The 13891-nt window shown below is 38.9% G+C and overlaps 1 non-coding gene across 1 annotated transcript; it reads left to right on the forward strand.

The window, feature by feature from the left end:
- Positions 1 to 11311: 11311 nt before the first annotated feature.
- LOC135149864 (small nucleolar RNA R71) lies at positions 11312 to 11418 on the forward strand. The gene has a single exon (XR_010288069.1). It is a non-coding gene; the product is annotated as a small nucleolar RNA R71 (small nucleolar RNA).
- Positions 11419 to 13891: the final 2473 nt, after the last annotated feature.

A 13891-nucleotide genomic window follows, 5' to 3' on the forward strand; every position in this document is an offset into this window, starting at 1 on the left:
TTCACAAAACCTCTTCCTGAAGAACGATATGTTGTGCTGAGAAGGGAATTGGGTATGTGTGATGTGCAGTCAGCAAGCTAATAAGCTTGATCCGGGTACTATCAGCTTACTCTTAGTACTTTACATATTTTAAATTATTTTTGCATGCGGGTCAGTTTAAGGGTTTATTTGCAGTTTAGATTAATTAATAATCTACCCGTTGTATGCTGATTCAGGTAGAATTTTGTGTGAAAATTTGCTACGTGATTATGTGCCAATCCATGTTTATTTATGATAAATTCAAATTTCAACTGCATCTAATCACTATTTAAGTGGAAGTAAGATGAGTTACAGTAACAAATTGTTGTTTAGATTACATTCGGATATATAATGAATTGTTTGAATAAAATAAATCTAACTAGATTTATTCCTAAAAACCCTCCCCCGAATATAATCCAAAAGTGTTTGAGATATATCCTATCTCCAAGTCTTTACAGCTACCTCTTTAAAAGCCCACAACAGCCAGTTAGGGTTTCATCTTTCATCTTCAATCGCTACACACTAATCACAATCACGACAATAGCTTACAGAGTTGCAATGAGGCGCAAGACTAGGGCTGGACTCAAGACTGGAACTCCTACTTCCGGTCGCAAGCTAATCGACGAAGAAGATTTGGTGATTGCTACAGTTGACTCCGACAGTGGTTGTGATGAATCTGGGGTTCAGCGGTCTGATAAGGATATGAAGCGGGCTAAGGTTGAGTCCAGTGACAAAGAGAAAGAGAAAGAGAAATCTGACAATGGGATTGCTTCTCGCAAAATCATTTTGGGGAAACCGATTTCGGGTAAGGCATTCTACAATTGTGGTGTTGTTAAGCTATTCACTGACTTAGGGTTTCAATCTTTGATTGTCGATTTGCCTAAGTACTGTTACCCTTCTCTTGTTCGTGAATTTTACTTGAATTTGCATGAGAATCCATCTGGTCAATTCGTGTCTTTTGTTTCGGATACGAAGATAACTCTATCCCCTCTGTTTCTGAATGCTATTATCAAAGCTCCTCCCTCTTCTGTTTCAATTCACACGAAACGAGGTTTTAAACAATTGGATGATTTTTCTGTTAAAGACCAATTTACTGTGTTATTTGGTCAAGAGGTTCCTACTGAAACTTTCCCATCTACCACACAAATCCTACCTTTAGCTCATGCGTTGTTCAAAGTCTCTATTGAGAACTTGTGTCCTCGATTGGGTACTAGGTCAAATTTATCTGCACAGGATGTTGTTGTTGTGTCTATGGTGATGGCTGGAAAGTCCTTTGATGTTGGGGACCTAATTTTAAATAATATGATTGGTGCTTTGGAGGGCAAATCATCTGCTGGTTTGCCATATGGATTGCTATTAACTCGAATTTTCGAGTGGTTTGGGGTTAGTTTTGATGGTATTGAGTCGTTGGCTGCAAAAGAATTTTTAGATGGTAAGTGTTTGAGTCAGTCAAACTTAAAAATTGAGAAGGATGGTAGTTTGTCTGTGTTGGAGGTTCCGGTTGTTACTCCTCCCTCTGTTGCTGTTCCTGCTGGTGTTGATCTGGGTATCTCTGCTAAGGAGATTCTGGATTACATGGAGGAATTGAGATCAAACCATAAGCAGTTGGTGGCTGGTCAGAAACAGCTCTCTGAACAAATGGAGGAGCTATCCAATCAGTTCGATTTTTGGAAGGATATTGTCTTTGGAGGAAAGACTGGTAATACTCCTGAGAAGTGCAGTTCTGGAAGTTTTGGATATGAGTTACGCAAGAGGATGTTTGGTTCTTGCGGGTCTTCTGATGTCAAGTTCACTTTTACTTCTACTGAGGATGGTACTGAGAGTCCAGGGCCACGTACTGCAATGGATGCTCTTAAGAAGGCTGCGGGTACTGATTCTGAGTTGGCTGCTGCTGGAAATCTAATGCTGGAACAGAATCGCATTGCTGTGGAGCTTGCCAAGAAGCTGGATTCTGAGAAGGAGAAACCTGTGGACGATGACGAGACCTGAATTTCTACCCTTTTGGATGATTAAGGGGGAGACAATTTAGGAATCTATCTATCTATCTAAAATAAGACTTGTGTGCTTAAACTGATTAAGTACTTTATGGCCCTATGTTTTATTTGTTTGGTTTTTTAAAGACTAAGTTGTTAAGTTGGTTTGAATTTGGTTGGATATCAGGTGGTTTATCCTGATTGAATTTGTTTAAGGTTGTTTTTGGATAATTGTTGGATACCAGGTGGTTTATCCTGGTTTAGGATTTTATTTAAATTATCTATGCAAGTGCTTTATTTGTTATCTGGTTGCATGATTGTTATATCTATTATATCTTGTTCTATATACTTAATTGATATATGTGTTAAAGTTTAATGATATTAGATTGCTGTATTCAGGGGGAGTTTAATTACTTTTCCTAAATATGGTGTAATCATCAAAAAGGGGGAGATTGATACTCTCAAGGTTTTGATGATCACACTGCCAGCAAGCTAATAACATAAAACTGATGATTGTTAGCGAGCTATCAAAGTTATATATGAATGTGCTAACAGCTTGATGAGTTTCAGTATTGTGTTCACTGTCAGCAAGCTTACAGGTTATCATTCAGGCTTATCAGCGAGCTTACAGCGTGAACAGAATATCAAATGGATAAGGATCAAAGTCGAAAAGCAAGGAGATTTATTAGGAATCGATTTGTAAGGACTTTAATATTTATATATGACTTATATAAATATTAGAGCTCAGTTTTTAAATCAGTATTTCAAACAAAAACGATTTCCTAACTTGTAGGAGTGGTTATCTCTAGTTCGATCTTATCTATAACAACTCCTATCCTATTTCAATTTATGGATTTTATATAAACGTTTTACTGAGTTTTGTTTACAACGCTCCTACGCTTTTTACTCAGTAATCTTCACAAGTTTAAACGTTCAAATTGAGAACAAATTATACATGAGTTCGGTTGGAACAAGAACGTTGGAATTTGTTAGCAAATTGACCGTTGGACTTTGTGTATATATACTTGAGTGTGGTTTCCGTTTTTGGTAGAACAACAAGAACACACTTCAAGCTTCTGAAATACAACACACTTACATTGCAAAATCTTTACTTGAGCTCTAGTACTTATATTTGATTATATATCTATATTGAGTTCATAGTTTCAGTTGTATTACACTCATACATTGTATTGTTCAAAGTGTAAAGGTTTGTTGCTGTGTATCGAGCTTGTGAAACAAGGGAACAAGGGGACTAGTTAGCTAGAAGAGTATACTTGGGAAGTATAGGTCTTGGAGAGCTTTTGGTTCGTGGTTCAGGGGTTTCAGCAAGCTGATAACAGGAACAAGGGATAAAGGGAGTTATATTATTGAATCATTGTAATTGTTAACATTATTGATTAATAATATAATCTCTTACCAGTTGGTAGGGGACCAGGACGTAGACCATTAGGGTTAGGGGTCGAACCTGGCTAAAATTCTCTGTGTTGCTAGCTTACTGATTATATCTGTTTTGCATTGCATCTGCATTGTTAGCTAGCTGACTGTTTACTCTGAAATTAACAGCAAGCTGTCTGTGACAGTATAAATATTCGGTAACATTAAAAATCGGTCATATTAGCCATAACACCTATTCACCCCCCCTCTAGGTGTGTAATTTCACTTCTTTATGTGTAATGTGATTTTTTCATGCATGATTCTCAGGATAAAATGGGCTTTAATCCACTGTTCACCATACTTAAGGATAACAAACTTACCGGACCTAACTATATTGAATGGAAACGTAATTTGGACATTGTGTTGACTGCTAAGGAGTACAAGTTTTGCACTTATGAACCCAAGCCTGAGCAGCCCGCTGCTGATGCTCCTGATGAGGAGAAAGAGTATTATAAGCGGTGGACAAAGGCTGATGAGATGTCGCGATGTTACATTCTGGCAGCAATGTCGGGTGTTTTGCAGCATCAACATCAGGCTATGGCCACTGCTTCGGATATGCTCTTTAATCTCAAGGAACTTTTTGGAGATCAGAATAGGGCTGCTAGGCAAGTAGCCATGAAGGCTTTAATGAACACTCAGATGGCTGAAGGTACACCTGTAAGGGATCATGTTCTCAAGATGATGTCACATCTGAATGAGATAGAGATCCTTGGTGCTGAGCTTGACGGGGAAACCCAGATTGACATTGTCCTTATGAGCTTGCCCAAGAGTTTTGAGCAGTTCCGCTTGAATTACAACATGAACAAGAGGCAGTATAGTCTTGCGGAACTGCTGACAGAACTTCAGGCAGCTGAAGGATTATTTCGCCAGAGTGTTCAAGTGAATGTGGCTGAGAAAGGTTCTTCCTCTAAGCCGAAAGGCAATAGAAGAAGAAAAAGGCTCAGACACAGCAAGCTGTGAAGGCAGTGGGGGTTCAAGGTGGTGTGAAAAAGCCTAAGGGGAAGTGCTACCGGTGCAAGCAGTCGGGTCACTGGAAAAAGGATTGTCCTCTTCCTAAGAAGACAAACAATACTGGTATCTCTCTTTCTCTAGTTACAGAAACATTTATAGCGGCTATATCTACAAGCACTTGGTGTGTAAATACTGGAGCCACTGATCATGTTTGTAACTCTATGCAGGGGTTCCAGCAATTCAGAATGCTTAGAGATGGTGAGATCTACATGTTCATGGGAGATGCTACGAAAGTAGCAGTAGTTGCAGTAGGAGTTATTCATTTATCTTTTGGTTCTGATAGGATTTTGGTTTTGAACAATTGTCTTTATGTACCTTCTTTTAGAAGGAATTTTATTTCGGTTTCTAAACTTGCTATGGATGGTTATAATGTTTGTTTGGATCGTAATGTTTCTATTATGATGAATAAACGGATTATATGTTCTGGTACATTGCAAGACAATTTGTATATAATTAATCCTAGTCAACCCGCACTGCAACTACAACATAGGGTATTGAACAACACATCTTCTACCTCTAATAAAAGAAAGGAACCTTCTAGTTTGACCCAAACATATCTTTGGCACTTGAGATTAGGTCATATTAACTTGAGGAGGATTCAAAGACTGGTAGTAGACGGGCCTTTAGGCTCATTGGCAGTGGAGCCATTTCCAGTTTGTGAATCCTGCTTAGAAGGTAAAATGACCAATAGGCCTTTTAAAGCAAAGGGGAATAGAGCCAAAGAAGTGTTAGGATTGGTTCACTCTGATTTATGTGGACCTATGAATATCCAAGCAAGAGGTGGTTATGAGTATTTCGTCACTTTTATTGACGATTATTCTAGATATGGATACGTTTATTTGTTGCACCGTAAGTCTGAGTGCTTTGAGAAATTCAAAGAGTACAAAGCTAAAACGGAGAAACGACATAATAAAAGTATCAAGTCACTACGATCTGATCGTGGTGGCGAATACTTGCTTGGGGAATTCAGGGAATATTTATCAGAGAATGGGATAGAATCCCAGTTGACTGCACCAGACACACCCCAGCAGAACGGTGTAGCAGAGAGAAGGAACCGGACTCTTTTAGAGAGTGTTAGATCGATGATGAGTTATTCGGATTTACCCAAGTCCTTTTGGGGACATGCCTTAGAGACAGCAGCTTATCTTCTGAACTTATTACCTTCTAAGTCGGTTCCTAAAACCCCTTTAGAATTATGGACCGGGGACAAACCGAGTCTGAGACACATTCGGATATTGGGTTGTCCAGCACATGTGCTGAACAAGAACGCGACTAAGCTAGAATCTCGTACAGAAGTAAAGCTGTTTGTAGGCTACCCCATGGGAACAAAAGGTTATTTATTTTATAGTCCTAAGGATTGGGATGTCACTGTTAGCACCAATGCAAGATTGTTAGAGGAAGACTATATAATGAATCACAAACCCAAGAGTAGTATCGTTTTAGAGGAACTAGTGGGAGGGACGAATAATGAACCTGTAGTACAAGTAGAACAACCACAACAGACTGTGCAACCGGTCACTAATACCGCACCAGTTCCTCGTCGTAGTGGGAGGGTTGTTCGACAGCCCGACAGATTCATGTTTTTGGGAGAGTCTTCGGACTTGGTCTCTGGTGAACATGATGATGATCCCCGGACATACGAAGAGGCAATACAGGACAAAGATGCAAGACTTTGGCAAAAGGCAATGGATTCTGAGATGGAATCAATGTATTCTAATCAGGTCTGGGAGCTCGTGGAACCACCCAAAGGTGTAAAACCTATTGGATGTAAGTGGGTCTACAAGAAAAAGAGGGGATCAGACAAAAAGGTGAAAGCATGGAAAGCAAGACCTGTTGCGAAAGGGTACACTCAGAAAGAAGGTATCGATTATGAGGAAACCTTTTCGCCAGTAGTCATGCTTAAGTCAATCCGTATTCTTTTATCTATAGCAGCTCATCTTGATTATGAGATTTGGCAAATGGATGTCAAGACAGCTTTCCTTAATGGAAATCTTGAGGAAACCATCTATATGCAGCAACCAGAGGGATTCATTAAAGAAGGCCAAGAGCATCTTGTTTGTAAGCTGAAGAGGTCCATTTATGGACTTAAACAAGCTTCTAGGTATTGGAACATTCGCTTTGATCAGGCAGTCCAGTCGTATGGATTTGATCAATGTCCAAGCGAAGCATGCGTGTATAAGAGATGTGAGGGAAATGCAGTGGTTTTGCTAGTGCTTTATGTTGATGACATTTTACTCATTGGAAACAATGTCAAGATGTTGTGTTCAATAAAGGCATGGCTGTTCAAACAATTTGAAATGAAGGACTTAGGTGAAGCAGCATACATCCTTGGGATCAAACTTATAAGGGATCGCAAGAAAAGGATGTTGGCTTTATCTCAGGAGCCCTACATAGATGAAGTATTAGCTCGTTTTAACATGCAGGACTCCAAGAAGGGTAATTTACCCTTCAGACATGGAGTTACTCTATCAAAGAGGCAGTGTCCTTCGACACCTAAGGAGATAGAGAACATGAAGGCAGTTCCTTATGCTTCGGCATGTGGGAGCCTAATGTATGCAATGTTATGTACGAGGCCTGATATCTGCTTTGCCGTGGGCATGGTTAGCAGATACCAGTCAAACCCAGGACAGGAACATTGGAGTGCTGTAAAAGCAATACTCAAGTACCTGCGAAGGACTAAGGAGTATATGCTAGTTTACAAGTCCTCTGATTTATTGCCTCTGGGATATACCGATTCGGATTTCCAGACAGATAAGGATAAGAGAAAGTCCACCTCGGGATGTGTTTTTACTTTGGGAGGTGGAGCCGTAATATGGAGAAGTGTGAAGCAGAAATGCATCGCGGACTCAACCATGGAAGCCGAATATGTGGTAGCCTCGGAGGCAGCCAAAGAGGCTATATGGTTCCGAAACTTCCTGCTGGATTTGGATGTGGTTCCTAATCTGCCACAGCAAATCACGATTTATTGTGATAACACTGGTGCTGTGGCGAATACCAAGGAACCACGGGCCCATAAGGCAGCGAAACACATAGAGCGTAAGTATCACCTCATACGACAGTTCGTTAAGCGAGGAGATATCATTGTGGCTGACATAGCATCAAAGGATAACCGGGCAGATCCTTTCACGAAGAGCTTACCAGCTAAGGCTTTTCAGGAGCACGTGGAAGCGATAGGAGTCAGATACTTTGTCACGTAGTTATATATAGTTGGTAGTGGATTGCTTGTAATAGACACTGATATACTTAAAGAATATCTTGAGTATAAGTGGGAGATTGTTAGGGTTATACTGAAATATTCATTTGAAGTATATAACAATTATTTGAGAACTAAGATTCTTTAATTCTTATATACTTATATACTTTGTGTATATTGAACGGGATCAAAATAGTAGAATAATTGTTTCTTTAATTCTGACAATAAAGAACTAAGATTCTATGATGTTATTAATGCTTAAGTTCTTAATCCGGATATAGTGATTGACACTTGTATTTAATGCACATGCCTTGACTCATAAATTAAGTAATTTATTTTAAATTACGAATTTATGTATTGGGCAATGACATTATATACAGAGTGGGATATTGACTATAAAAGGAAACCGTGTCCGAAAAATATATTCGGGTGATGATGTCCTCTTGAAAGCTCATAAAGATAATTATGCTTTAGTCCTGCAGGCAGATTTGTTCTTGCATAATTATAAGGTTGAGTGGATGATCAAGGATAAAAGATATTGATTAAATTAATTGTCAGAAATTAATTTAATTAATGGACATGCGATATCTTAAACATGGGGAATTTATAAGCAATTAATATGGGAACCGAAATAAATAATTAATTTACGAATTAGGAAAGGTAGTGCAAATATTAGTTCTTTAGTGGATAGAATTAATATTTAATGACATTGGGCCTGGCCCGGAATGTCATTGGAAGGCCTGACCTAATGGTCCATGATCCCTACTGTAGCCTATATATATTCTCGTTCTCCTAAAGCTGAAACATACACCAAAACGAATTGATCCTAGAGTTTGAGAGAGGCAGACGTTTTTCTCAAGGAGACAGCTAGGGTTTTGGTTTTCGGAGCTTTAAGGAGAGGCACACCTTGGGAGATCGAAGGCCACACTTCGTCCAAGGAGAATCAAGGAATACAGTAGAAGATGTGGATTTGAATCGCTTGCGCCGTAGCGATTAAGGTTAATATTCTGTTCGAACTTTTAATTAGTATCATAAAACGCAGGACCAAGGTCCGATTGTTCCTACACTCGAAGGAGTACCTGATAATTTTTATTCTTTTTTTTTCTTTCTCTTTTTTTTTAGAAAGGCATATTCATCCCTTAACTCCCCCAAACTTAAGATTTACCAACTCTAAGTTCAAAAAGGGAATAATCCAAACTCTACGCCCGACTCAACGCAAGGACTCAACTCTCAAGAAATAAGTTAGTCTAAATCTTATCTCTAGATCATAAGTGTAATTACAATTTCTACACAAGCAGCTTCCAAGTAACAAGGCATCACATATGATCGAAACTACTAGCCAAGAAATTATGCACATAAAATCATCATAGGAAATCAACTTGGAACACAACTTCAAGATTCATGCACATGCAACTATATGAAACTACTAACACATACTAAACACTAAAAAAAACACGTACTAATATGCACTATATGAGATAATATGCTAAACTAAATGCATCATGCAACCTATATGAACACACACTACTACTAATCCTTAGATTACGACCCCCAAACTTAATATATTCAATGTCCTCATTGAAGGTGATAATAGAATGTACCTAGCAGTCGGGAGGATCACCCTCCTCGGGTAGAGGATCAGGTGGTGAATAAACCATGCCATTTCCAAACACTGGCCAATCAACCTCAACAACAATGGCTCGAAAAGCACTCCCAAGAGCCTGAGTCAAATCCTTTTCAAAACGACGGTGAATGTCATGCATGTCATCTATGCGCCGCGACAACCTTCTAAACTGCACATCACTTAAGAGATCCGGTGGTAGTTTGAGTTCGAGTTTGGGAGCTTCTTCAATAGATGGTTTAAGATGCTCCTGAAAATTTTTAAGCTCTGCTACTCCTTCATCTTCGAAATCAGAATCCCCTGTTAAGACTCTCTCTAAGGTACTTGGCCTTAGCTTTTGCCCCATCTCAGAATTTTCAACAGCTTTTGGTAACTCCACCTTAAAGCATTCTTCTTCGTCGGTTGGAAATTTCATTGCGTTGAACACCTTAAAAGTTACACTCTGATCTTGAACTCTCATTGTAAGCTCTCCTTTTTGCACATCGATCAAAGTTTGGCCTCTAGCTAAGAACGGCCTTCCAAAGATAATGGGAATATTCTTATAATCCTCGAAGTCTAGAATGACAAAGTCAGCAGAGAAGATGAGCTTATCCACCTTAACGAAGACGTCTTCCACTATACCTCTCGGGTATGTGATGGACCGATCAGCCAGTTGTAAGTACATGTTTGTAGGTTTCGGCTCCGGCAGACCAAGTTTCTTGAAGACAGACAACGACATCAGATTGATGCTTTCTCCCAAGTCACACAAGCACTTGTCGAAGGACAATTGCCCAATAGTACACGGGATTGTGAAACTTCCCGGATCTTTCAGCTTTGGAGGCAATTTCTGCTACAACACCGCACTGCACTCCTCGGTCAAAGCTACAGTCTCCAATTCCTCAAGTTTGAGTTTCCGAGAAAGAATACCTTTCATGAACTTCGCATAGCTCGGCATCTGTTCTAGAGCTTCCGCAAAAGGTATATTGATTTGTAACTTCTTGAAAACCTCTAGAAATTTTGAGAATTGTTTGTCGAGCTTCTGCTTCTGAAGTCTCTTCGGAAAACGGGGAGGTGGATATACTGGTTTGACCCCATTATCACTTTAGGACTAGACTTCGCAGCTGATTCCTTGCTTGCCTCCTCATTGATTTCTTTCTTGTCAGCGTCAACAACAGTTTTTCCACTATGAGACTTAGATGAGAGCATGGGTGTTTCAACCTGTTGATCGCTCTCTTCCTTGTTTTGCTCTGTTGTTGATTCTTTTTCCTTCGTAACCTTTCCGGACCTCAAGGTGACAGCCTGTACCTGTTCCTTCACCTTTTTCTTATCTGGATTGGCCTCGGTATCATTAGAAAGAGTTCCTTGTAGTCTGTTTATCAACGCGTTAGCAATTGTCCAATCTGGTTCTCCAAAGTCTTGATTGACACCACTTGGCTTTTAATCATTAGTTTCATCTCTTCCCATTCAGATCTTTCGTTGGAAGACTGTCCAGCCACCCCATGATTTTGTTGCTGGAATCCAGGGTGATTGAATTGCTGCTTCGGTGCAATTTGTTGTTGAAAACCAGAAGGGTTGAAAGGTCTAGATCATTGCTGTTAAAACTGTTGCTGCGGTTGTGGCATGAAGTTCCGATTATTGCTCTAGCTGAAATTCGGATGATTCCGATTATTGGGATGATAAGTCATAGGAGCTGGCTGCTGAGACCTCTGGAAGTTGCTCACAAACTGAGCGGATCCACTACATATAGCACAGTGATCAGAAGAATGTGCACTCGCACAAAGCTCGCAACCAGTAGGTGGTGGCTGAACTCCCAAATTTGCCAAAGAATCCACCTTCATAGTAAGAGCCTTAAGCTGAGCAGCTATGGCTGAAGTAGCATCAACATCTAGAATTCCCGCTGCTTTGCCCTGATGAAGACGCTGAGTAGGATTCTGATATTCATTCGCAGCCATCATCTCGATCAAGTCATAAGCCTCATCATAGCTCTTAGCCCATAGAGCTCCACCTGATGCTACATCGAGCATTGGCCTCGATTGAGGTCCCAAGCCATTATAGAATCAATTAATCACCATCCAATCAGGTATGCCATGATGTGGGCACTTTCGAAGCATCTCCTTGTAGCGTTCCCACGCTTCACATAAACTTTCACCAGATTGCTGAGAAAATTGAGTGATAGCATTCCTGATTGCTGCTATTTTGGCCAGAGGGAAGAACTTAGTAAGAAATTTCTAAGCCCGATCCTCCCATGTCGTAATAGATCCTGTAGGAAGAGAATGCAACCATCCCTTAGCTTTATCCCTCAGAGAAAATGGGAACAGCCTCAATTTGATGGCATCTTCAGTAACACCATTGAACTTGAAAGTGTCGCAGATCTCAATGAAGTCCCGAATATGCATATTAGGATCCTATGTTGGAGAACCCCCAAACTGCACTGAGTTCTGTACAATCTGAATAGTGCTCGGTTTGATCTCAAAAGTGGTGGCCTGAATTTCTGGCCTGACAATGCTCGACTGAATATCATTGATTTTAGGCTCATAGAAAGCCTTAAGAGCCTTAGTATCATTCGCAACTGGTGGTTGATCACCCATTGTAGTACTCACTATCGTTTCTGCTTTTTCCAATGCTTCTTTATGAGCCTGAGAACGTGTTTACATACACGTCACTCAAGTACTTGAAACACACACAAACGAAATAAAAGTTAGAAAAGAATCCAAGTCAGTGAACTTTAACGACCACTGATGACAAGCACATAAACTAAAATATAACACCGAGTCCCCGACAGCAGCGCCAAAAACTTGTTCGCACAAAATCACGCAAGTGTACGTGGTCACAAGTAGTATAGAAATTCAATTCAGTTCGTTCCCACAGAGACCGGTGTATTCAGAAATATGCACTTATGCAACAATGTATAGTTATTATTCAATGCTCGGACAAATAACAATTTGGTTGGTTTTATCTAAATTAACTAAATCAAGTCGAATTATAATTAAGAGAATTAAAATCGAATTACTAATGAGAATAAAACATGGGATTCTAACTTCATTATATACTTCATTCAGAGTTGTGCCTTATCGATATGTGATGGTTGATAACTAATCAGATAACACGAGACTGATACACGCTAACTGTCGTTATACGTGCACCATACTCTTTCACATCCACAATTAAGATAGAAGGTAAACAGACACCAATTATTCTTAGACCCTATATGTCTATAAGATTTGAAAACATAATGGTTGAAGATCAAGTTATCTATCAAGATTACATAGGGCGATGCAAGATGGGTAAAATCATACCACTAATCATGTATATCGAATACATAATCCTATGTTCGCATGGCAAGTTCTAAATCAATATATCCACGGTCGCTTCAATAAAGATTAACACACAACTTAGATGTTAGCTACGCATCTAAGAAGAATAAGCACAACCAATACGAAGAAATCAAACATTCATCACACAAATAATTAAGGCAAATCAACCACTGAAAGCCATATATAAATCCGCTAGAATTCCACGATAATGATTAGTTCATAATCGAACTTCTCATCATCATGGGAATAAGAGCAAACATGGTACTGAATAGTCTAAACAATATCAAAAGAGTAAAACAAGAGTTGCAAAACAAATTGCTAGGTCCTGAAACGATTGTAGAAGGGGGGGTTGAATACAATCGTCACTAAAAATCGCGGCGGAATAATCTGATTAGAATATAACTTGTTAATCAGATTTTAATTAATTAATATAACAATGTTTTAAGTCGTTATATAATTAATATGGTTCGTTTTAATGTCCACTAAACTTCATAGAATAAATTCGACATGATGTATTCTAACTTAGTGATTAAAACAACCGAGTGATCAAAGCACAGAAAATTGTGGATATAACAATTGCAAGTTACAAACAACTTGAAAGCTTTTACAATGCATGAACAACATAGAAATGAAGAAATGAAGCCATATATGTAGGCAAATCACTTGGAACTAGGTATGACATTGAAAGGAGTGACTTTCTAGCTTAGGAATGACATTACAATGGAAGATATGACATTTTTACACAAAGCCATGCCATAAAACAAAGAAGGAATGACATATATAAAGAATGTCATACTGCTAGGGGCGGTATGACTTTCTTACTTGGTCATTACTCTTCAATCGGTATGACTTTAGCAAATAAAGTCATTCGGTTGCACTTTATATGACATTTTAAAGTCATATAAACACAAGTCATACACACACAAGGGAATACCTGATTAGAAGACACGGTATGACATTTTGTCATACCAGCAAATGTCTGAAACAGAGAAACGGTATGACATTTTGTCATACAAGGAAATGCCATATAATCAGACACGGCATGACTTTACTAAATAAAGTCATACCGACTGCTTAAGTCAGCCTGACAAGCGCAGTATGACTTTGTTTTATAAAGTCATACCGAGTTATAAATTGTATAAAACATGATTTTCTAATTAAATAAATACTCAGTAATTACTCAATTAATTATATTAATCATATAAATTCATAAATTAAATTGATTCGAAGATGGATCAATTTAATAAAATAAATTATACAACTAATTTGATTAATTTGATAAGTGGAGTAATTAAAAAAATATTTTTAAAATTCTTTTCCTTCAGCAGCAGGGACTCCAGACTTTGTT

The sequence above is a fragment of the Daucus carota genome, chromosome 9 (genome assembly GCF_001625215.2).
Source record: "Daucus carota subsp. sativus chromosome 9, DH1 v3.0, whole genome shotgun sequence".
Lineage (NCBI taxonomy): Eukaryota > Viridiplantae > Streptophyta > Magnoliopsida > Apiales > Apiaceae > Daucus > Daucus carota.